Source organism: Oncorhynchus keta, chromosome 20, assembly GCF_023373465.1.
Source record: "Oncorhynchus keta strain PuntledgeMale-10-30-2019 chromosome 20, Oket_V2, whole genome shotgun sequence".
Lineage (NCBI taxonomy): Eukaryota > Metazoa > Chordata > Actinopteri > Salmoniformes > Salmonidae > Oncorhynchus > Oncorhynchus keta.
The window spans coordinates 12,332,131-12,348,707 of NC_068440.1; the positions used below are offsets into that span (position 1 = coordinate 12,332,131).

A 16,577-nucleotide genomic window follows, 5' to 3' on the forward strand; every position below is an offset into this window, starting at 1 on the left:
ACACACATTTGCAGTATACAGGCTATGTTTCTAGTGTTCCAAGTGTGGTTTGATAACATATGAAAATGAAAAAAATGGTTAGCTGGCTAGTAGACAATTCAAGTGTGATTCATACTTATCATATTACATCGACACTGACCGAATGAACGTGACTGTTTACATTTACAAGCCGTATAACGAAGACTGTTTACTACTCATACATGATTTACTACGGCGAGGTTTAATGTGTGTTGTCTCATAACACTGCACATGCAATAAATGTAACAGTGTATTTAAAATCACTTCCCCAACATCAACGCCACCATGTCACAGCTTTATCTGTTGGGAGGCATGTGAGCCTTTGGATTTAAGACTTCATGGTAGGTCCAGACAGACAGAGACACCTGAGATAAAGAGGCTGGAATATCTCAAAAATCTATTAGAAGCTTAGATCTCAAACAAAGTTACACCTTAAAAGTTCAAGGAAATACTGTGTCAATATAAGAGCAACAAAGGCGGACATCACATGAAGTAATATTAAATAGTGAGCAAAGTAAGCGTATTTATTGTCAACAATGAGTTTCAATCAAAATCAACAATTAAATAAAGTTAACAATTCTCAATGTCCAACAAAAGAATGAAAACCAAAACCCAAAGTTCAGTTCAAGATCAAAAAGTCAATTCCAATTGAAAAAACATGTACAATCCCCTTCAAGATGCTAATCTACTCTAAAAGTGCCAACAGGAGATGATTTTGACCCCAAAAAACATAATTGACCATGATTCCTGTGTTAATATGGAAGAATTGAAAAATAAACTCTATTTTGTATACTAGTGGTGCACAGTTAAACAGAAATGTTGACTCAATAGTGCACATTTGGCACAGAAGTAGACGTACACTCCCCTACGTATTTATTTGGACAGTGAAGCTTAAACTTTTAATTTGGCTCTGTACTCCAGCATTTTTTATTTGAGATCAAATATTTGATATGAAGCAACAGTACAGAATTTCCCATTTTATTTGAGGGTATGTTTTAAAAACATTGTGGTTGTGTTTTTGGATTATGTTGTGCCCAATATAAATGAATCACTTTCATAAAAAGAGGATATGTTCTACTTAAAGGTGGATCTTTATGAGATCCCATATATGTCCTGTCATTGTGCAAACGTCAGTTAGAAATGTCTCGCAAAACTACATTGAACTTATTTCAAACTGCACACGGAGACATAAACATGGTATCCATGTGTTCATCTGTCTCTGGGTAAGTAGTAAAAGGGCTATGGCTAATTGACTAAAATATGGCAGTATCTCTAGGGGATGAGCCCCAGAAATCACTGTGGTGGCCATCTTTGCCAATGCAAACAATGCAGTCGAATCAAGTAGGTACACTGCAAAGCAGTACGGAAATGATAAGATAAACAGAAAAGGTTCAACCTTGCAAGGGTGTTACAACTTTAAACCAGTCAAATACATGTGGGTATGTGCCTAGCAGCTCACACTTGTAGCAGTGTCACAGATGAACACTATGTTATGACGCCAAATTAATATTCTATTCTTGTGACACATTTTGTCCATGTACAAAAGCCCAGATTTAAGTTGTCCAAATGCTCCATATGGAGACTGTAGTATTGGCCTAGACCGCAGCCAATTTCCTACAGTCTGGTATATGCACAATTCCTTCTCAAGCGAGATATAGTAATATCACAACTTTACTCCATTTATGTTAGACATGTCACAGAGGTGCTATCCAACCCTCCTCACATTGAAAAATACCCCAAAAAGGTAATTGTCATCACTATTTTATCATTTTTTAGAAACCTGAAGCCATCAGCAATACTGGCAAATCCAGAATAATTCATATCTATTTTTTTTCTCCTAATCATAATTTCAATTTCGTGTTATTTGGGAGTTGTGACTCTGTACGCGGGGAAGTCTGGGCCCTTTCATGCCAGGTGGAGGTTTCATTTGAAAGGAGCGATGCCAGCGTGCGTCTGCCTGTCAGTCAAACGGGCGGCTAAGAACTTTCAAAGGAAAAGGAGCCTGGATGGTCATCAGAAATAATTTGTTTCGCTCTAGGACGTCCAAGAAGCGCTATTCTGACAGCGCACAATCATATTCGGGTTAATACGGTATCTGTCTTGTTAATCTTTTTCTTTATTAGAACTAACTTTGGTGACATTTAAACATTTTTATTATTGAACTGAAAACTTTTCTAACATTACTCTTGAGGGAAGATGGAAATGAGCTGGGCTTTAACGCAGATAAAGTGATTTAAGTCAAGTGCTTTCTGGGATTTTCTACATTCCGCTGTCTCTATTCATGCACGGAATCCACAAAAAGTAGGTAATTTGACCATTGTTTTGTCTGCCACTGGAAAGAGAAATTCAACAGCAACTTGTCTGGCCCTAAACTATAGTAACAAACTCCAAAAACACTACTACTCTTCATCTTTGTCCCAGAGCATTACAGACAACTTATTTGGGGAGAAATAGACATTCTACCATTTCTGTTCTCCACATCAGTGGTGGTAGCAGGGAGCCCTTCTACCCAGTGATAAGGCTCTCTCTCTCTGGGGTGTTGGAGTGGTGGAGTTTAGTGGTGTCTGTGACAGGAACTGGCCTTGAATAAGTGCCCTGCGCTGGGTTGTAATTATGTCTGCTGGGCAGCCCAACATGGGCAACTGATTAATAGGAGGACTGATCCAGACCCTGCACCCCCCCCCTTTAAACCTGGGGTTGTGGTATGGCTGGGCTTGACTTGCACACACTAAACATACAGGTCTCACACTCACAAAATAAACATTTCACACACCCACATGACAGTAAAACATGTACTCTCATAGGGATTGTACACTTACACACGCAAGCACATGTCAAGAGCAGTGTTTTATAATTCCACGGCAAACAGAACCACAGAGATCTGACAAAGTACAATCAAAGTTTCTTTATTACAGGTTTGCGTTTTACAACAATGGCTTAAAATTATTGGTTGTTTCCTATGTTACCATACTAAATATAAAACTTACATTGAGGTCAGCTGACAAGAGAATGTATTCACACAAGGCCGAGGGAAAACTAGGGCGTTATTGCACAAAAACGACGGGCCCGAAACAATTAGTCGTGCCGTTTGTCAAGGAGCCCAAGGAATAAAAACTAACTGCAGCAGCTAATCAGCCTTAACAGAATTTACAATCCCAGATTTAACCAAGAAATTAGCCCGTTAGCTAAACAGCAGAAGTTACTCTTAACAAAACACAGCAAGGCTGTTAAAAAAAACACAGTCAACGTTACCATACTAAAGCAGTTCAGTACAAAGAAATGGGGGAATTCTGTTCCACCTACTACAACCAGTGGGGGCGCCCTTGCGAGTCCAGAGGCTCATTGTTTCGTGTTCGGGATGAGGGTCGGCTGGTTGCGTGAGGGAGTCGAGTCGGTGTCCCCCGACAGCAACTGGCGGGGAAACACAAGAAGCACAATGAGGGGGTATACTGATCACAATGTGGAAACTCACACACTGGAAATAAGCACTTTCCTTTTGCTAGTACTATTGCGCGAGTTCCTCTCGGTAGTCTGGCTCGGTGATGGCTCTGCCAGCTGTCCCTCATCCTATGCCAGGGCAAATCAGTGGTGGAGTCACAGTCACACGTTAGAAATGTAGAGTGAAAGCGTTGTAGAGTTGTCTTTTCCCCACAGAGTAGGCGAACGGTGGCAAGGGGCAGTAGTCTAGGAGCAGGTCACACCATAGGTAAGTGTTCATTCCCTTTTTCTATAGTTTGGAGGCGGGGGGTGATAGGGATTTTAACAGCTGTCTCTTAGTCAATTTACACTGTGCGAGCAGCAAATAGTTCTTGCAAGTCCATTTCACACGTGAGACTGTCAGAAGTTAGGTGAATGCAATCATGGTCAATAACACAGTTGAGTGAAAGGTACTTGTAAATAGGGGATGATGCTGCATGCTGCTAATATAAATATAAAGGCAGAATGGCAGTCTGGCCGAGCAAGAGAGTCTATGTCACACACACATACAGTAAGGGGCTGACGATGGACTGAATCTCCCCTCTCATGTGGAGGCAGATGACCTGGGACAGAAAAATAGACAAAATCAAATCAAATGTCATTTGTCACATGCGCCGAATACAACAGGTGTAGGTAGATCTTACAGTGAAACGCTTCAAATAAGTGTTAAGTAAAAAAAAAAATAGGTAGAAAAAAAAGTAACAAATAATTTAACAGCAGCAGTAAAATAATAATAACGACGTTATGATGTTCAGGGGGTACCGGTACAGAGTCAATGTGCGGGGGGGGCACAGGTTAGTCGAGGTAATTGAGGTAATATGTACATGTAGGTAGAGTTAAGGTGACTATGCATAGATAATGAACATAGAGTACTAGCAGAGTAAAAGGAGGAGGGGGCAAAGAAAATAGTCTGTGTAGCTCTTTGATTAGCTGTTCAGGAGACTTGTGGCTTGGAGGTAGCAGCTGTTAAGATGCTTTTTGGAGCTAGACTAGGTGCTCCGGTACCACTTGCTGTGTGGTAGCAGAGAGAACAGTCTATGACTAGGGTGGCTGGTACATTGAGAATTTTTAGGGCCTTCCTCTGTCACCGTCTGGTATAGAGGTCCTGGATGGCAGGAAGCTTGGCCCCAGTGATGTACTGGGTCGTACGGACTACCCTTTGTAGTGCCTTGCGATTGAAGACCAAGCAGTTGCCTTACCAGACAGTGAGGCAATCGGTCAGGATGCACTTGATGGTGCAGCTGTAGAACCTTTTGTGGATCTGAGGACCCATGCCAAATACTTTCAGTCTCCTGAGGTGGAATAGGCTTTGTCGTGCCCTCTTCACAACTATCTTAGTGTGTGTGGATCATGATAGTTTGTTGATGATGTGGACACCAAGGAACTTGAAGCTCTCAACCTGCTCCACTACAGCCCTGTCAATGAGAATGGAGTCATGCCTGGCCATGCAGTCATGAGTGAACATGTAGTACAGTAGGGTACTGAGCACACACCCCTGAGGGGCTCCTGTGTTAAGGATCAGCGTGGCAGATGTGTTGTTACCTACCCTTATCACCTGGGGGCGGCCCGTCAGGAAGTCTAGGATCCAGTTGCAGAGGGAGGTGTTTTGTCCCAGGGTCCTTAGCTTAGTGATGAACTTTGAGGGTACTATGGGGTTGAACGCTGAGCTGTAGTCAATGAATAGCATTCTCACATACAATTGAAGTCAGAAGTTACCATACACCTTAGCCAAATACTTTTAAACTCAGTTTTTCACCATTCCTAACATTTAATCCTCGTAAAAATGCCCTGTCTTAGGTCAGTTAGGATCACCACTATATTTCAAGAATGTGAAATGTCAGAATAATAGTAGAGAGAATTATTTATTTCAGCTTTTATTTCTTTCATCACATTCCCAGTGGGTCAGAAGTTTACATACACTCAATTAGCATTTGGTAGCATTGCCTTTAAATTGTTTAACCTGGGTCAAACGTTTCGGGTAGCCTTCCACAAACTTCTCACAATAAGTTGGGTGAATTTTGGCCCATTCCTCCTGACAGAGTTGGTGTAACTGAGTCAGGTTTGTAGGCCTCCTTGCTCGCACACGCTTTTTCAGTTCTGACTCATTAACCTCTACAGGAATGGGCCCCCCCAAGCGATACGGTTGAGCTAACGTGTGCTAATGTGATTAGCATGTTGTAAGTAACAACAACATTTCCCAGGACATAGACATATCTGATGTGGGCAGAAAGCTTACATTCTTGTTAATCTAGCTGCACTGTCCAATATACAGTAGCTATTCCAGTGAGATAATATCATGCTATTTTTTGAGGAGAGTGCACAGTTATGAACTTGAAAATGTATCAATAAACCAATTTGGCACATTGGGCAGACATGACACAACATTTGAACAGAAATGCAATGGTCATTGGATCAGTCTAAAACGTTGAACATACACTGCTGCCATCTAGTAAACACAATCTAAATGGCCCCTAAACTGGAATAATACATTGTGGCCTTTCTCTTGCATTTCAAAGATGATAAAAAAAACATGTTTTTTTCTTTGTATTATCTTTTACCAAACCTAATGCGTTATATTCTCCTACAGTAAATTCACATTTCCACAAATGTCAAAGTGTTTGCTTTCAAATGGTATCAAGAATATGCATATCCTTGCTTCAGGCCCTGAGCTACAGGCAGCTAGACGTGTGTATGTAATTTTAGGCCATTTTCTTTTAAAGGGTCAGATCCTTAAGAGGAAAGTATTCCTCCAGTACGGGGTTAGTAATCGCTGTCCTGATATCTAGACGCTTTTTAAGGTCATAAGAAACGGTGGTAGAAACATTATGTACAAAATAAGTTACAAATAACATCAAAAAACACAATAGCATCGTAAAATCGGGATCCTAAAATGGCAGCCTCCCCCCCGGTGCCATTAGCCTATAACAATTACTCTCCCTTATCACCTTGCCAGGGACAATAAAGCTTCTATAGCCACCATTGGGCATGTAGATGAAGGCAAAAATATGTTTTATTTTGGAACAACACCACAGTTATCACTGGGCTTTTGTAAGCTGTCAGCACCTTCCTGATGGGTGGATGCTGGTGGAAGGCCTGTTGCTAAGGCGCTAGGCTAGGAGAGTCGTTATAACAGTTATACAATAGCAGAGTGAACGGAAAGTAGCCAGAGGAAGGAGAGAAGCTCGCAATAGCAGTCACTTGGCTGACATAAGAACCATGAAAGCTTTGGCTAGACTAGATGCACATACGCATGACAACACATACACACAAATACACACACATACACACACCTTATAAACAGGTGGCCCCCAAAGTCTCCTTAAACTTTGTACAGTACATAGTAGTAGAACTGGGACATGGGAACCATTATTTTGGAAGAAACAGTACTTAACGCAACACATCTCCAGGAGGCCATAGGGTGAAATAAACTCGGGGCATAAAATTTGTTTAAAAATACCGTCACAAGAAACTGGGTAACTTTTTCTCATTCTGCCAGGCAGCACAACGGTTCTGATGCAAGCTAAATCTCTCTCCGACATGGATGTTATTATTATAATCTATCTAATTAGGGAGAGAAGGGACATTTTAAAAACAGAGGGTTGGGAGGAAGGGAAAATAACCTAAACTTATGGGACTTATCCCCCCTACTTATCCACGCACACACACACACACACACACACACACACACACACACACACACACACACACACACACACACACACACACACACACACACACACACACACACACACACACACACTACAAAAAAAAGTCCTAAGGGAGAGTTGAGGATGAACGAAAGTCCTCGGAGAATGTCGGCACACAAATGTCTCAGATATGGAAGTGCCATAATTGTCGTCCTCATAAAACATGTATAAAACCGTATTTAAGAGCCAGCCTGCATCACTATCTAAGTGCGTGATGCACTTAAAAATATTAATTGGGCCAACAGTGTGTGTCTGTTGGCATCGCTGGGCCTACAGACAAAGATCAGATTAACGTACGCCTTGATGAAAAATAACAATAACAAAAAAAATAACAGAACTGCCAAAACTGAGCCTTTTTACAATTGGACCAACTCCTGCCCCATAGTTGGGAATGGGACATGCATGAAAAGCTAACTACAGGGACATTTTTGAATTTCAAACCTCTTTCGAATGGATGACAGCATGACACCGGGGAGGTATTTGCATTCATATTCTCTGGGCTGTTGCGTTGCGGTGAGGTCAGTGTTAAGCGGTGCCACTGGATCTATGATTAAAACATAACAAACTCACAGGGCATTCATAACAGGAAATCCGTCTCAAAGTTTCCCCTTTCAAACGTTTCTAGTTCCCGTCGTAGTGCCATCTTTCTTCACCGCAAATGACAAACTCTTGTGGTGAAGCCGTTCCCACCTCCCCCGAAATAATTAAAACAACTGTAGTAGTGCTGGTGGTAGTAGCATCTTCTCCAAAATGCTAACATCAGGTACAGCGTTTTTCATGAGCTAGATACTGCATGCACCATTTTCTAATATATACCACATACACAGTATACAGGCAGGAAACTGCCCTAGGCCTAGATTGTTTGTAATCTATAATTCATGGCAATGTATTCCAGTAAAAAAAAACAGCTAAACGAAATGTACAACAAAATAGAAAACAAAACAGAGGCGTAGAGACAGAACGTAATATAAAACACAGACCCAGGCTAGTTGCATGAGAGGCCTGTTGAAAGGACTGTTCGTAGAACTGAATTGTTCTCCAAGTCTGTTCACAAAATCATTGTATTCTGATGAATATACAGCATCCCTTTTCACTCCGAATGAAAGATTTCTCATTTTTGCGGGTTCTGCCGTCCGTCTGGTATATTGGCATAATGCATGACCGTGTCTCTGAAGGACGTCGGCTGGTTAACAAATGACACCCTATTTGTGAAATCAAAACAATATTATTCCACCTGGGTTGATTTAATTGCCGTGATGGACTTTTAAATGAGATTAAAATGAATGCAAGCAGATTAACGGGTACGCTGGTCATGTGACCAGGGGCTGTCTGGATCCCATCTTAGATTTCCCTGCATGCATCAGGAACTTGACAGTAGACTACCAGCTGAGCTCTGCCACACAATGCCCTGGGCAACTCAAATGTTAATTGGGCTGCTAATAAGCTCATCTCATTTGCCACAAACTGTAAATATCACTTAGTCTCAACAACAAAAGAGCTAGTGACCACCAAGTCTTACATCCACTGGTGCCCAATGCCACTACTGCTGATTTCTCCTGTGCTTTAGCAGGTCTATTTTGAAAACATAACCAGTTAGTGCTGATTGTCATAGCACACAAGTCAAAAGTGTCAATGTAAACATATTATTCACTAATATTCTTGAATGCAGTTAATAATAAACAACATTCTGAATTGTCATTTGGCGTGAATTAATACACACACACACACACACACACACACACACACACACACACACACACACACACACACACACACACACACACACACACACACACACACACACACACACACACACACACACACACACACACACACACACACACACACACACACACACACACACACACATCAGGGAATATGAAAACAGAGATGCAAAAGATTGCACACACAATCAGCATTGTCCATATCATTAGCACAATAGACAGGTGACATCTCAGTGTTTGGTGCTGTAGAAGGGTAGAGTGGTTGAAACTTGGGTCACACACAGGCCAAGAGCATATATGACAGTATTTAAGTGCAGTACTACTTCAATAATGGCATACCAGAACGTAGAATGATTGTTTATCAATCTGAACTGGCAAGGCTCACACTCAGCGATCTGGTGGTGCTTGTAATTGTACAAAAGTAGAGCTCAATTGTGCAGCAGAATAAAAAATATTAACTGGCAACCCGAAAGACGTGTCACTATTTTGACATTATTTGAACATTAATGCACTGAAATGGCCTGTCGATGGCTACAACTTGTCATCTTCCTAAGACAGCACAGGCTGCTTATGTCTGTGATGTACATGAAGACGTTAAAACGCCTTCCGGATTCCATGAATACATCTCATTGGCATAACATTTCCCATCGGATTTGTATGCTGAATGTTAGACGACCACCGGAGCAAACAGAAACCCCTCGTTACATCAAATTCAATCAATCACTCATCATGCGAATGGCCGTATTGTGTCTGCTTGCACGCTGTGGCGGTTTCGTGTTGATTATGGAGATTGCCGTTCAAATCGGCAGAACAATGCGAAGCCCTTTGGTCGTTCCTGCTTCATTACTATTGACATGCTGCATTATTTCATGTACTTAAGTGTCTTCGCCTCTCTGGGATTGGCAAGTGCCAAATGCACGGTTACTTACTGGTAAGCCATGCATGGGATCACAACAGATAAATCAATCATACGTCCATGTCTCAAAATGAGGTTCAGCCCTTCTTCAACGTTGAATACTGCAGGATTACTAAATAGCTAGGCCAAAAGCTAAAGTACATCAGACATATTCCCTAACAATACCAAATTGAATGCTGAAAAACGACAAGATTATACCATTGATATCACTAACTTTGGCGTGGAGAACTCTTTGTATAATGTGCCAACTAGTCCAGCACCACAACACATTATATCGCAGATACATGCGATTCTGTTCTGGAATACTGCGATAAAATGTAATTTCTCCAATAGGTGTGTGTAAACATCGACTGACGACAACATTTCAAAAAGTGTTGATAGATATGATTGGGAACAAGTGCGACCGTAAAAGACGTCCCCTGTCAGCTTGAAGCCGGTACACCTTGCTGTGCACTCACTCAGGCACCGAAGACTAACCATTCTTTTATCACCGGGGCTAAAGCACTATACAGTCACGCGAGAGGGATTCTCGGAGGGGAAAAGAACTGCTACAGTGGCCACAAAGTTTTTCAATTTCACCGCCAATTTCCTGGGTAATTACTGGCGCTTTCTGATGGGCTTTTTATGACAGCGACCCCCCCCCCCCCTCCTGCTGCGACCCTCTCTCCAGGCTGAGCTCCAGGAGGATGGGAGGACTGTCGGATCCCACCGCTGCCACCAATTCCCACCTCCCTAAGTGAACCTTGTCTTTCCCATCAACCCCTGTGGCGCCTCCCCAAAGGAATGGAGGACGATCAATGAGCCGGTAGTCTCTCTGCGCTGCATCGGCGGCTAGTTGGACAGGCATCTAACCTGGAGGACAGACGCTTGATTTGTCCAGACAGAGGTTGTGTTCTGATGGGAAGTAGAGAGGAGAACGTAGACGGGGGAGTAGGAAGGTCCGTGGTTCTAATGACAACTAAATGAAAATATGGGATGTGATCGGTATTCCGTACCTCAGGTCAATACCCCAAATACAATTGAGAGACAGAGAGACTTCTTCCTCTTCTCTTCCGTCTCCTCTCCGTTGTGATCACGACAGCCCAGAGTTATTCCTGACCACATGACCTGACCAGGAAAAAAAGTCCAGACTTTGCTGACAAAATGAGTGGATGGGTTTCAACGCTATCCCTTTCCACCACTACATCCTTTCATACCAGCGGTCAGGATGGGAAGGAGGCGAGGTTAGGAAACTATTCAGGCCTACTGGCGGGCACGGTCTCAATGACATTCTGTCTGAAGAGGTCACCCAGGAAGCAAATCTCCCGAGAGATTGACAGGCGGCAAACAGATGAGCCCACGGGCCGAGGGTCACAGATCATTAAAAGCGATCTATCAAGGCTTTCGGGATGACTAATTCCCCCGAATCAAATGTTTCCGTGTAAATATGTCAAATGGGAATGAAATTAGCACTGTGGTTTATTGACTGTGATAAAAATCGGAAAAGCACCACTGAACATAATTACATACTTGTCAGAGCCATAAAAATTAGCTTTATTGTCAATGGAATGGTTTTGTACAACTTCATTTTCAGTTCGACGTCTTCCAGATGGGGCCCGCTTTCTGCACTTGAGCAGTTTTTATGCAGATCCGGGGGTGTTTTCTCCCCCCTCCACTCCATTCCCATGCATCTGGCTGCTGGATGACGGGAGGAAAGGGGGAGGAAGGGGGAGGAGGAGTGGTGTCTGGGGATGAGCTGAGGGCTACATTAGCTACTGTCAGGAGGGAGATGTTTTACTGAACCCATGATAACAGTAGCCCCACAGTGACCCTAAAGCGCCGCAGACTCAAAACTCGGGAAGTCTGAAAGAAGTTTAAAGGTAAGAGCGGGCGGGTAAAGTGACTCTGTCATCAAATAGACACGGAAAACCGGAGAGGGCCTTGTTGTCACGTACTGTGAATCGCAGCTACAGCGAGTGTTCGCGAACACACGCAGAAATCAATCTCTCAGACATGCACACATGCAGTACAGTACCCTCGTGCGCACACAGTAGAGAGAAGGCAATAAGTAGCAGGGTATACAACGAGGTTGAACTTTCTGTGTGATGCTGTACGCAGTGAAGTGACACTGCATAATCGACACGACTGTGTAATCTAAGCAGCACGGCGTCTAATAGATTACTATTATAATACAACACAATGTAATAGTGTAAAGCATCTATTTATGGTAGTTCCACGCTATAGTTTTCTATTTATTTGAGCATTGCGGTACAATATGAAGGAATGGTATTGTAATTATAACAATAGCTGGTTGTAAGAATCGAGCGGGCGTCTCTGAATCATTGTCATTGCCTGCCGCACACGCTTACAGCTGCCTCGCTGAAGCAGGCATGGCATGTCATCCGGCTGCACTAACAGTTTTAGCGCCATCATTTATTTACGTTTTAATTACTATTTGTCGCCATTGTCCCGCACTCCCCCGTACTCCGTCATCATACCAATTATCACATCATCTTGATTTCCACTCATATCACATTTAGATCAAGTCGATAATGCATCCACCCGCTCTCACTAAATAATTAAGATAACAACTTGGACGAGAAGGGAACTGATTTATATTTAAAACAGACAACTATGCTTAATGGCAGCCTTCACTTATTGCTCGGGGAAAGTCGACTTGATACGCAGAGACCGTCTCTCTCTTTACAAGCACTCGTTATCTCTCTCTCTCTCTCTCTCTCTCTCTCTCTCTCTACACCCACTCATATTATGTCTCTCTCTCTACACCCACTCATATTATATCTCTCTCTCTACACCCACTCATATTATATCTCTCTCTCTCTCTTTACACCCACTCATATTATATATCTCTCTCTTTACACCCACTCATATTATGTCTCTCTCTCTACACCCACTCATATTATATCTCTCTCTCTACACCCACTCATATTATATCTCTCTCTCTACACCCACTCATATTATATCTCTCTCTCTCTCTTTACACCCACTCATATTATATATCTCTCTCTTTACACCCACTCAAATTATGTCTCTCTCTCTCTACACCCACTCATATTATATCTCTCTACACCCACTCATATTATATATCTCTCTCTACACCCACTCATATTATATCTCTCTACACCCACTCATATTATCTCTCTCTCTCTTTACACCCACTCATATTATACCTCTCTCTCTACACCCACTCATATTCTCTCTCTCTCTCTCTTGCTCTCTCTACACCCAATCAAATTATCTCTCTCTCTCTCTCTCTCTTTACACCCACTCAAATTATCTCTCTCTCTCTCTCTTTACACCCACTCATATTATATATATATCTCTCTCTCTACACCCACTCATATTACATATCTCTCTTCACACCCACACATATTATCTCTCTCTCTCTACACCCACTCATATTATATATATCTCTTTACACCCACTCATATTATTACATTTACATTACATTTAAGTCATTTAGCAGACGCTCTTATCCAGAGCGACTTACAAATTGGTGCATTCACCTTATGACATCCAGTGGAACAGCCACTTTACAATAGTGCATCTAAATCTTTTAAGGGGGGTGAGAAGGATTACTTTATCCTATCCTAGGTATTCCTTAAAGAGGTGGGGTTTCAGGTGTCTCCGGAAGGTGGTGATTGACTCCGCTGTCCTGGCGTCGTGGGGGAGTTTGTTTTCATCAAGGATCTCGCTGTACTTTGCTCCGTTCATCTTTCCCTCGATCCTGACTAGTCTCCCATTCCCTGCTGCTGAAAAACATCCACACAGCATAATGTGCCACCACCATGCTTCACCGTAGGGATGGTGCCAGGTTTCCTCCAGACGTGACACTTAGCATTCAGACCAAACAGTTCAATCTTGGTTTCATCAGACCAGAGAATCTTGTTTCTCATGGTCTGAGAGTCCTTTAGGTACCTTTTGGCAAATTCCAAGTGGCCTGTCATGTGCCTTTTACTGAAGAGTGGCTTCCGTCTGGCCACTCAATCATAAAGTCCTGATTGGTGGAGTGCTGCAGAGATTGTTGTCCTTCTGGAAGGTGTTCCCATCTCCACAGAGGAACAATGGAGCTCTGTCAGAGTGACTATCGGGTTCTTGGTCACCTTCTCCCCCGATTGCTGTTTGGCCGGGCGGCCAGCTCTAAGAAGTCTTGGTGGTTCCAAACTTCTTCCATTCCATTCCATTTAAGAAGGCCACTGCATTCTTGGGGATATTCAAAATGCTATATTATGTCTCTCTCTCTCTTTACACCCACTTATATTATGTATCTCTCTCTCTACACCCACTCATATTATCTCTCTCTCTCTTTACACCCACTCATATTATCTCTCTCTCTCTCTCTCTCTCTCTCTCTCTCTCTCTCTCTCTCTCTCTCTCTCTTTACACCCACTCAAATTATCTCTCTCTCCTCTCTCTCTTTACACCCACTCATATTATATATCTCTCTCTACACCCCCTCATATTATATCTCTCTCTCTCTTTACACCCACTCATATTATATATCTCTCTCTTTACACCCACTCAAATTATGTCTCTCTCTCTCTACACCCACTCATATTATATCTCTCTACACCCACTCATATTATATATCTCTCTCTACACCCACTCATATTATCTCTCTCTCTCTCTTTACAACCACTCATATTATATCTCCCTCTCTTTACACCCACTCATATTATACCTCTCTCTCTACAACCCACTCATATTATATATATCTCTAAACACCCACTCATATTATATCTCTCTCTCTTTACACCCACTCATATTATATCTCTATTTCTTTACACCCACTCATATAATATCTTTCTCTCTCTCTCTCTCTCTCTCTCTCTCGCTCTCTCTCTCTCTCTCTCTCTCTCTCTCTCTCTCTCTACACCCACTCATATTCTCTCTCTCTCTCGCTCTCTCTACACCCACTCATATTATATCTCTCTCTACACCCACTCATATTATCTCTCTCTCTTTACACCCACTCATATTATATATCTCTCTCTTTACACCCACTCATATTATACCTCTCTCTCTACACCCACTCATATTATATATATCTCTAAACACCCACTCATATTATATCTCTCTCTCTTTACACCCACTCATATAATATCTTTCTCTCTCTCTCTCTCTCTCTCTCTCTACACCCAATCAAATTATCTCTCTCTCTCTCTCTCTCTCTCTCTACACCCAATCAAATTATCTCTCTCTCTCTCTCTCTCTCTCTACACCCAATCAAATTATCTCTCTCTCTCTCTTTACACCCACTCAAATTATCTCTCTCTCTCTCTCTCTTTACACCCACTCATATTATATATATATCTCTCTCTACACCCACTCATATTATATCTCTCTCTTTCCACACCCACTCATATTATATATCTCTCTCTACACCCACTCATATTATATATCTCTCTCTCTACACCCACTCATATTATCTCTCTCTCTCTCTTTACACCCACTCATATTATATCTCTCTCTCTTTACACCCACTCATATTATATCTCTATCTCTTTTCACCCACTCATATTATATCTCTCTCTCTCTTTACACCCACTCATATTATATATCTCTCTCTTTACACCCACTCATATTATATATCTCTCTCTCTTTCCACACCCACTCATATTATACATCTCTCAAAACACCCACTCATATTATATCTCTCTCTCTTTACACCCACTCATATTATATCTCTCTCTCTTTACACCCACTCATATTATATCTCTATCTCCTTTCACCCACTCATATTATATATCTCTCTCTCTTTACACCCACTCATATTATATCTCTCTCTCTCTTTCCACACCCACTCATATTATACATCTCTCTCTACACCCACTCATATTATATCTCTCTCTACACCCACTCATATTATCTCTCTCTCTTTACACCCACTCATATTATATATCTCTCTCTTTACACCCACTCATATTATATCTCTCTCTCTCTTTACACCCACTCATGTTATATCTCTCTCTTTACACCCAGTCATAATATATATATCTCTCTCTTTACACCCACTCGTATTATATCTCTCTCTTCACACACTCATATTATATCTCTCTCTTTCCACACCCACTCATATTATATATATCTCTCTACACCCACTCATATTATATCTCTCTCTCTCTCTCTCTCTACACCCACTCATATTCTCTATTTCTCTCTCTCGCTCTCTCTACACCCAATCAAATGATCTCTCTCTCTCTCTCTTTACACCCACTCAAATTATCTCTCTTTGTCTCTCTTTACACCCACTCATATTATATATCTCTCTCTCTCTACAACCCACTCATATTATATATATCTCTAAACACCCACTCATATTATATCTCTCTCTCTTTACAATCCACTCATATTATATCTCTATCTCTTTTCACCCACTCATATTATATATCGACCCTGCCCTGAGTACGACCCTGCCTCACACAGGAAGCGGCGCAGGTCCTAATCCAGGCACTTGTCATCTCCCGTCTGGATTACTGCAACTCGCTGTTGGCTGGGCTCCCTGCCTGTGCCATTAAACCCCTACAACTCATCCAGAACGCTGCAGCCCGTCTGGTGTTCAACCTTCCCAAGTTCTCTCACGTCACCCCGCTCCTCCGCTCTCTCCACTGGCTTCCAGTTGAAGCTCGCATCCGCTACAAGACCATGGTGCTTGCCTACGGAGCTGTGAGGGGAACGGCACCTCAGTACCTCCAGGCTCTGATCAGGCCCTACACCCAAACAAGGGCACTGCGT

At 42.2% G+C, this 16,577-nt stretch overlaps 1 long non-coding RNA gene across 1 annotated transcript in view; it reads right to left on the reverse strand.

Moving 5' to 3' along the window:
* Window positions 1-2,926: 2,926 nt before the first annotated feature.
* Window positions 2,927-16,577, reverse strand: part of LOC118399057 (uncharacterized) — a 147,570-nt gene continuing 133,919 nt past the window's right edge. Inside the window, exon 3 of the long non-coding RNA XR_004828752.1 lies at window positions 2,927-3,429. This is a non-coding gene — a long non-coding RNA (uncharacterized LOC118399057). The remainder of the gene's footprint in view (window positions 3,430-16,577) is intronic.